We start from the raw sequence: 9,989 nt of genomic DNA, 5'->3' as shown, positions 1-9,989 counted from the left end.
TGGATGTAATCGCACACAAAGTAAGTACTAGCTACATTTATATATATAATTCAATTAACACCATGCATGCTTTTAATTCACCGGATCTTTTTTTTCGTAAAAGTGGGTTCTGAGGCAAGAACAGGGGAACAACTACTGCAGATACTATATTTGCGAGTTTATCATGGCATACGCAAAAAAGAACTCCTGAAGAGATCCTCAAAGTACGTTATATAAATATATTCATACATTCACAATTTCTTTTATTGCTCATATATATAAGTAATCACGTGACCAACAGATATATATATTAATACTTTTTGTTTAACTTTTATTGAAGACTCTATGGTTGAAGGAAAAAGTCATATGACATGACCAACTGAAAGCAATTCAAGAGACCATAACAGGATTTCTTAATGACCAGGTCTTAAACCCCGTCGGCGAGTTCTACAATGACGTGAACGAAACATGGAAGCCAAACCAGATGGACTGAATTTGTTATCCCAAAGATATGATAGAATATACAATGCAAGCTTTTGTAATATATATATATACATATTATATGTACTTAAAATAACGTATAATATATGTATATGCATGTAATATATATGTTAGTTTCATACTTTAGTTTATATAAAATGTTCGAACATTATAAGTGTGTAGAATACGTATATTATTAGCAGCGTAGAATGCGTATTCGAAAAACTATTCGAGAAAACCAAAATGAACCATCAATTGAAAATAGAAACAAAAAAAAAGAAAAAAAAAAGAAAACCTTTTGTCCTGGTTGGTAATACCAAACGGGACTAAAGGGCCGGCCTACGTGGTCAGACCGAGAGGCCTCTTTAGCCCCGGTTGGTATTACCAACCGAGACTAAAGGTGAACCTTTAGTCCCGGGCGAGAAACCAGGACTAAAGAAGGGGCCCTTTAGTCCCGTATTCGTGCTCCCGGTTGCGAAACCGGGACTGAAGAGGTTTTCCAACCAGAAGTACAGCTCGTTTTTATACTAGTGAACCCTGCAGATACTCGGCAAAGATTTTTTATTTTTTTAAAAAAATTTATTTACCGAGTGCCCTCTATCTGGCCCTTGGCAAAGATGTTTTATTTTTTTCTAAAAGTTCTTTGCCGAGTGCCCCTTGGCCGACGCTCGGCAAAGTTTGAATTTTTTTTAAAAAAAAATTCTTTATCGAGTGCCCTCTGGCCGGCACTCGACAAAGTTTGAATTTTTTTTAAAAAAATCTTTGCCAAGTACCATGTCATGGCACTCGGCAAAGCTGGAAAAAATAGTTTTCCGAGCGCCCATTTTTCCAGCTTTGTCGAGTGCTGTGACCATGGCACTCGGCAACGGGGTCCTTTGTCGAGTGCAACACTCGGCAAAGTAACCCAAAACAGCAATTTTTTATTTTTTTTACATTCCATCATGACAAATAAATTCATACAAATATATATCACATATATATCTCATCCATCACATATATATCTCATTCATCACATATATATCTCATCCATCACCTATATATCTCATCCATCCACACATCCATCCGCACATATCACATCTATCACAATATATATCACATATATAATAATAAGTGCTCAAGTCCATCCAAATAAATCCACAAGTCTATCACAAATCCATCAAAGTCCACAAGTGCATCACAAGTATATCACAAGTCCATCACCAAGTGAACAACAAATAAAAAAATACAATGTGCACTCATCTCGACCACTACGATTGTGGTGAAGGCCCAGCTCCATCATTCGGAGGTGCATGAGGTAGATTATTCGAACCACCATCAGATAGAGACCGCACAAAGAAGAAAAGATTGCATGTGAGACAAGATTATTTGGATAGCTAATCTAGGAAGGTAGAGGCCATACAAGCAAAGCACAAGCAAAAGTAAAAAACTTTCATACTCATAGGAGTAGCAGCAGCTGCAGGACGCGGACGCGGAGGTGGAACCAACAGCCCAGCTGACAGAGAGAACCTCACACGTTGCCCAAGCCCTTGTAGGAACTCCGTAATGTCCGTTAACCTCTATGCCTGGGCCTACCACTCGGCCCGCTCGGCCTCCAGCTGGGCCGCCATCCTCTGATGCCCGGCCTCCAGCTCCTGACGTTGTCTCATTTCTTGTTTCAGCCAGGCCTACAATTTTTTACTCCAATGTTTCAGTAATGCAAAGCTAATTAAGGTGTGTAAAGATCAATGTATGACGAGTAAAATAGCAATAACCTCAAGTGCGTCGACCCGGTGCTGTGCAGCGGTCGCCTATGTGAGAATGGCCGGGCTCTCGCTCGTGCTCCGTGCTCGAATCTAGGAGAGAGAGGGAGTAGAGGCCGTGTCGATGACGACGTCGCCAAGCCAGAACCGCCCGTGCTTCTTGCCTTGCCCCGCCCTCATGACGGCCTCTCCATCAAAGTCCTGGGTGCTCGGATCATGGTCTGGCCCATGGAGCGACCTTGCCACCTCAGTGTACTCACTGATGCGGGAGTGGACGCTCAGGTTCGTGTATGCCTCGGGCAGGTCCTCTAGGTTGAAGGAGACGTCGGACGTTGCCTTGCCCTTATGGGCCATACACCATGCCTGGAAGTCTGAGCAAGCCTAACCACTATGTGACGCCGACTGCGAGAAAGACAGCACGATAATTAGAAATCAGGCAGAACTGAGCATTATAATAGATAAATGAATTCACGTACCCATGCTTGTTTGTATCTGATGAGGCTACGGCTGCCTTGATGGTGTGCTGGACCTTGCATCTATAAACGATGGTCCCGAGCATCCCTGTGCATCTTAAGGTACTCCTCCGTGAACCACCTCTCCACCATCATCGCCCAGCACTCAGGATACGCTTAGCACCACCAGGGAATCATCTACACGTCATCAAGTATTGGACATATAAGAAGATCAAATTAAACCAACTTAATCTCAAACCGAATCAATATTGATGTTCTTCATTTACCTCAAGGTACTGCTCCCAGGTCAGTTGCATCTCTCTTGCGTCTTTCTTGATTTTCCTCTCTCCAAGCTTCGACCCATAGTAGGTTACGATGGCCTGGATGCACACCTCGTGATGCATGTTGGTGATGAGTTTTTTACAAGCTTTGGTAGTCACCTGCTTCGCCATAGCCTCAAATCCCTCCTCGCATCTGTAATAAGTCTGCATACAAAAGCAATGTATTCATTCATTATTTTAAGAAAAGTCCAATGAATGCGATGTATTGAGCAATGTTGTGTGAGAGAGACTTACCCAAAACTCTGGCTTCATCCGCGTCGCCTTGTTGGGGTACTCTACATCGGGGGCGACGGCATAGTGGTCAAACGAGTAGGCCGGCTCCGTCTTCGATGCGTACGTGACAATACCGAGGAAGTGTTGCCTACACAGAAGACCCAGGATGCCATTGACTAGTCGTGCACTACCACCCAACACAACCACCTAGTTCTTGCACAAGTGATTAAGAAAAATTATTAGTTTTTTCATCATATCATATGAAGTAGTGGTGATAACATATAAAGTTACTTACTTTTGCTCTTTGGGACGAATCACTGGGCGTTGGTGAGGAAGCGGAACCTGTGGGAGGCTCGTGGGACCTCGCAAGTAGACACTTGAACAGGAGTCGGAGGAAGCGGAACTTGTGCCTGTCGCCTCCCACGGCGTGGGAGGAGACTCGTCCTTGTGCGACCCCTCCTCCTCGTCCGTCTGCCAAACCAGCTCCTCGTCCGACTCGTCCACGGGCGCCACCTCCTCCTCCAGCTCCTCCCCACGTGGCGTGGGAGGAGACGGCCCCCTCCTGCGGCTGGCGATCCTCCTCCTCTTGTCTGATCCCTCCGCCGCCCCCTCTGCCTCCTCCTACAGCCGGCGTGGTCTTTGGTAAATCTAGTTCACGGACCTATGATGGTCGCCCATCATCTTTGTTCAATCACATGTAGAGATGTCCTAGTTTGTAAGCATCGTACGTGATAACGTGCACCAAACCTTCTCAAATTTTTATCACATCCTCCACATACGATATCATGACATCTCGACAAGTTTCATGATTTTCGGACTTCGTTTGCATTTTATAGAATTTAAAAATAATTCGTCCGCAAGTTCGTGATCATGTTTCGTGAACAAGATGTTCGAAATTTCGGATCCGTTCCTGAATACGGCCTCACACTATACTCAATACCATGAATATCATTTTTTGAATCATTAAATTCTATTATTCGATGCACGTGCAGTTCAAATTTGCATTTTCTGAAAAAAAAATCAATTAAATGAAATAAATTAACTAAATATAGCAAAAACAATAAAAATGTACCAAATTTTAACATGGAGTCTCATGTACTGTAGGAGGACTCGAGAAAAAAATTAGAGTTCAAAAGTGGGAAAAAATAGTTTGCCGTTATTCTTTGCCGAGTGTCAGGGTCCGGCACTCGGCAAAGAAGTGGTTTGCTGAGTGCCTACCCGCTGGCACTCGGTAAACCTGGACGGCAGGTGGCGGCCGTTACCTGATGCCGCTTTTTGCCGAGCGCCAGGGTTTGCCGAGTGCCTGACACTCGGCAAAAAGGGCCTTTGCCGAGTGTCTGGCTTTGCCGAGTGCCTGACACTCGATAAAGCCTTCTTTGCCAAGTGTATATCATTGCCGAGTGCGGCACTCGACAAAATAGCTCTTTGCCGAGTGCCCGATTTTTAGCCATCGGCAAAGACAGTTGCACTCGGCAAATGATCTGTTCCCGTAGTGCATGACTTCTTTGAGAACCCATGAAAATATGTAGTTGTATTATATGATTAAAGTCTACATGAGGTTAAGTGTCGTCATCTCAAGAGTTGGATATGTCCATTGATGATTATGACCGAGGCCTCTCTCGATTTCTATATGGTAACCCTTATCGATGATTGCACTGGTATGTGTGAGTAGTTTCGGAATACATTTATTTTGATTATATTGGATTGGCAAACTGCTCAAGATTTCATTTTACAGTTTAATTAGTTGAACCATCAGCTAATTCAGGTTCTAATTGAAACTACACCAACAATTTAATGATAAGTATATTCGTTTATTATATAGGTAAAAAGGTCACGATTTTAAATATCCGTAATATATTATTATTTATTATTTATTTTTATTCTAAAGATAAACGAAGATATTTTATTAGGAAAAAAATAAAAACAATCACGCAAAAAGCACTGGAGGCAACATGCGACACTTTCCTTAACGTATCCAATACCAAGAGCGGGAGACGGAAACGAGCGGGAGAAAAAAGAGATGGAAACGAAAAAAAGGACGCGGAGGGAAAATAAAGGAATGAAGGATTGAACTTGATCAAAATTACGTCCCACAAATTTTTTTTTAGCTCTTACCCAACACGTTTTGGAATAGGATTTCATCATGCTAGACAAAAGCTATTCCAACTCATACAAGGATGGGTTATATATATAAAGTCTGAACGGAAGAAACTCTATTATTCGGTAGTCCGAGCAAGACGGACCAAAAAAATAGATGGATAAAAAAAAAATCAGCTGAAATTTTACCTTTTTGTTATTAGATATAGATATAGATATAGATATGGATATGGATATGGATATGGATATAAATATACGGAGAGTTTTGTTTTAGAAGAATCAGAGAATCCAGAGTTTTTTTAGCAAAATCAGAGAATCCGGAGAATAATGAACAATAGAGAACGCAGCCGCCAAACTAGGCCTCGTTCGTGGTCAGGCGGCCTAATGCCCAATTAATGGCTCAGCCAGCCCATACGTAGGATGTAGCCGAGCACCCGGACGGTCCGGTCCATCTGGTCCACAGCAGGGAGAGCCAAGGGCCCAAGCCCAGACAAGACACAAGAAGATCGGCACCTTCTTTCGGGCTTCTTGATCGTACACAGCAGCAACTCAGCAACTCCTAGAGGTGGTTTTTGTGGCGTACTGGCGTGTGTTTTTCATATACCACAGTACAACTTTTATACTACCGTATCTGAAGAACAAAAAAAGAAGCAACTCCTAAGCAGTAAGGATGGCAACAGGTCGGGTTCGGATCGGGCGGAGTCTCCGTGCACCCAAAACCGAAACCCGAAATCGAAACCCGAATCCGTCCCGAAAACCGATTCGGGTGGAAATCCATCACCAAAACCAAACCCGCGGATACCCGAGACCCGAACGGATACCCGAAATCCGAATGGATACCCGAAACCCGCGGATATATATACACATATTCACATGTATAAACAAGAGGCAACAAATAATAAATATTTTCATGAGTCAACTTTAAATAAATTTAATAATCTACGTAAACAAATTATTATTAGTATATTATAAAACATGAGTTTTAATTCCAAATGATTTATTTCGGATATCCATTGGATATACACGGGTGGAAAACCAAACCCGAAACCGAACCTGATTGGTTTCGGGGCCCCGAACCCGAAAACCGTGGGTGAAAAACCATCCCCAAATCCGAACCCACAGAACCCGAAACCCGCGGATATCCGCACCAAACCTGATCCGCTGTGGCTTTTTACCAGATAGTCGACTTTGCGTTTCATGTCATTCTGCACTTACCTGATAGTCGACTTTGCGTTTCATGTCATTCTGCACCACGATACATCGGTTCGCTGATAAGTACTGCACAGATACAACCATCGTTAAGTTACCAGTAATTTGCACACAAAGGTGATGGAGTCGTGGAGAACTCAGCTGTGGTTCTAAACAAAGCAAAAGAAACCAGTAAAAAAACAAAGCAAAAGATCTTTGAGACGGTGATCTGACGACCTAATTCTGGCACTGTATATTAGAACATTTCGGTTCAGGAAACAGTTCTACTACTTTCAGTGGGCAACCGGACCAAGGCTCGTGTCTCGCTGGCTTCGGACAGATGGCGCGCGCATGGCAATGACAAATCCTTGTTTTAGCGATGATTAATGCTACTGGAACAGTGGAACTGGAGTACCCTCGACGTCTGGAGATGAGCATCTGCAGCCAACAGCAGAGGTGTTCGCCGGCGGCGGCAGCAAGCCAACAAGCTGGGAAACGGGGGAGAGGAGCAGTACTACGCGCGTCAGTCTCCCTCTGTAGTTGTGTGTCTGAGGGGTTATTTGGTTCCCGCCTCAATTTGCCAAGTCTTGCATGCGGCACACGCCACGGATATTTTGGATGCTGTTTGGCTTAGAACTAACGTGCGGCAGCCACAGCTAGTCCCCCTCCAAACCTCTCACCAATCTCGCCACACTTCGTGGCGGCCGATTCCTACGCCACAAGCTGTGGCGCGCCACAATCTGCCGTAAGTGTGGTGTGGCAAGTGGTGGCTGCCATCCAAACAGCCCCTGAATGCATGACCAAATGATGACTGGAACTTCAGTGATTTTTTATTGATCCGACTTAAGACATTAATATCCGGTTGTAGTTTTTTCAAGGCTCTACCAATAGGAAATTGCCGATTGTTCTGCTATATAAATGTTGAGCAATGAGTATTTTTTATCATGAATGAAATTTTCTTTAGTAAAATATTTTCATGCATAATAAGTTAGAACATGCACCTTAATATGTCCGTCTCTATAAATTTTATATTAAAATTATAGCTCTTGACACGATCTATAATTTTATAGTTGATTTTTTTTATTTAAAACTGTTTAGAGTCCCAAATGTTGTTTTAAGTTCACAGATTTTGAAATTTTAAATTTTCGAACAACCTCATATGTTAGTTATAGTTCTCAATACAATCCAAAACTTTGTGATTTAATAGTTTTTCATTTGAAGTCATTTAAACTCCCAAATGTGTGTTGTAAGTTCATAGATTTTGAAATTCAAAATTTAGTATTTCTAAATGATCTTAAATGTTTACATAGTTAATACCAAAGTTGTAGTGCCCGACCCGATCTATATTTTTTGTTGATAAGTTTTTTATTTAAAGTTATTTAGTATCTCAAATATTTGTTTTAAATTTACGTAGGACGGAGGCACTGGATCTGCCGGCCGCTGGCAGCACGAACGCCGAGGACACTAGAGCACGGAGCACAACCAGGGGAGAAGACGGAAATGCTTAATTGACCGGCTGTGAATGAAATGCTTAGCCCTAACAAGAAATATGTCGATGTGATCACTGATCAGTGTAGATTTAGGTACAAGAGGGGCACGCACGGGACGACGCTGCTAGAACAAATCCCTCCTCCATCCGTAACGTGCTACTGTACTAGCCAAGTACTGTACCAACCACACACACGTAACCGACCCACTAACTTGCTAGCTACTGTGCGTTTACAAAAGTTGATTACCACATTTTTCTTAAAGTAGAACACTAAGCAACCCTAGGACAGATGATTGCATGTTAGTGGGCTACAAAAGCTTCTTTTCCTTTCTAGGTAGCTTGTGTCGTGCTTACCAAACATGACATAGCCAAATTGGGGAAAGCTAGTTAAAACCTTTTCTTGGCACTAGTGCAAAGTTTCGAACCATCCATCCGTTCTAGTAACTCAAGACTCATGGCATATGACTTCTGTCAACACATCGTCGCTTGTGCTGCTCCACGTAGGCATCGTCCGCGTCCGGAAATAATGACACGTCGCTTGTGTTGCTCCACGAAGGCATCGTCCACCTCCTGAACTAATGACACGTCGCTTGACACGTCGCTTGTGTTGCTCCACGTAGGCATCGTCCACCTCCTGAACTAATGACATGTGCCAGGCCGGTGGATTCTGGGTGTGTGTGATGTATATGTGTCGAGATTGGGGTACGATAAGAAGGTTTTTAGTTCCGATAAAAGAAAAAAAAAACACAGTGTTATTTTTTTAGTCAGTGTACCTAACCTAAAAGATTAGTGTAGATCTTTTTCTATCTGGACCGAATGGCGAGAATCATGAGATGTAGCAACCGCAACCGCAACCGCAACCGCAACCGCAATCACTAAATTCAGAGCTTGTGCGCTTACCGAACGAAGCTAATCCGATTCGAGAGCCTAAACCGAACGAAGCTAATCCGAAAGCCTAAAAGACATTCTGAAGGACACTAGAGAGTGTTGCTGCATACAGTAGATTGCCACGAGTCCACGACTTCTACGTTTCCTTTTTGTTCGTCATTTTGTTCGGTTCACATCATCTCCAACCGGACCTTAACCATGTGTTTGTCAATTTATTTTTTTCTTCACAGGAATCAATCAATCATTATGACCAGCGTACTGGTCTCAAACGGAGGTGATCAAGCTATCTCAACCAGCCAAGGTTTAGAGCTTTATTGAATCCATATGACAAATAGCTAGTTACCTCCTGAAAATTAACGGAGAGTTTGTTTGTTTGGGCCCTCGTCTAATATCTTAGCCACCACCTGCTAACAATTAGCTATTATCTAGATTTTTTAGCTAACCCAACTAATAGTTAGCTGAATAGATTCAAAATAGGTTTTAATTGAAAAATTCTTTGGTTTGTCATTATTGATTTTTTTTTATTTCTAACACTTTTTGTAAACTAATTTTAAATATAACACTGTTTATTTTTTTCTCTTCAAAACTAACATTTTTGTCCGTGCCTATTTCTCTGGCGCGGCTAAACGCATGTGTCGCGTCATGCATGGTGGCGCGGCGAGAGGGATGACGTGGCGACGACCGGGGCGCTGACCGGTGACGTGGCAGGGTCTGCCACGCCACCGATCTTGGTGCGGCACTAACGCGCCCTGATCGGTGGTGCGGCAGAGCCGGCTAAAGACCCGCGGTCTAGTCCCGCCACGCCACGCCCTGCCCACCCGCCTGCCCGCACGCACCCGCCGCGCCTACGCCACGCCCACTGCTCACAATAGCATTATCGTTGCCTAGCGCATGATCGTTCGTGCAGCCCACACGGCGCACTCGACAGATATACCACGCGGCCCACACGGCGTAGTCAACTAATCAGGGGTGGATAGACCATAGATTATATTGTTCAACACACAACAGAGTAAGTTGTACCACTTTGTTCCCTTATTTAACAAAACAGAGTAAGCTATACCCTTGCCAAGCATAAAAGCTTTAATATCACTACTACAAAAGTTGGCACCAACGGCTGACACAT

The sequence above is a fragment of the Miscanthus floridulus genome, chromosome 12 (assembly GCF_019320115.1).
Source record: "Miscanthus floridulus cultivar M001 chromosome 12, ASM1932011v1, whole genome shotgun sequence".
Taxonomy (NCBI): Eukaryota; Viridiplantae; Streptophyta; class Magnoliopsida; order Poales; family Poaceae; genus Miscanthus; species Miscanthus floridulus.
This window is presented reverse-complemented; position numbering follows the sequence as displayed.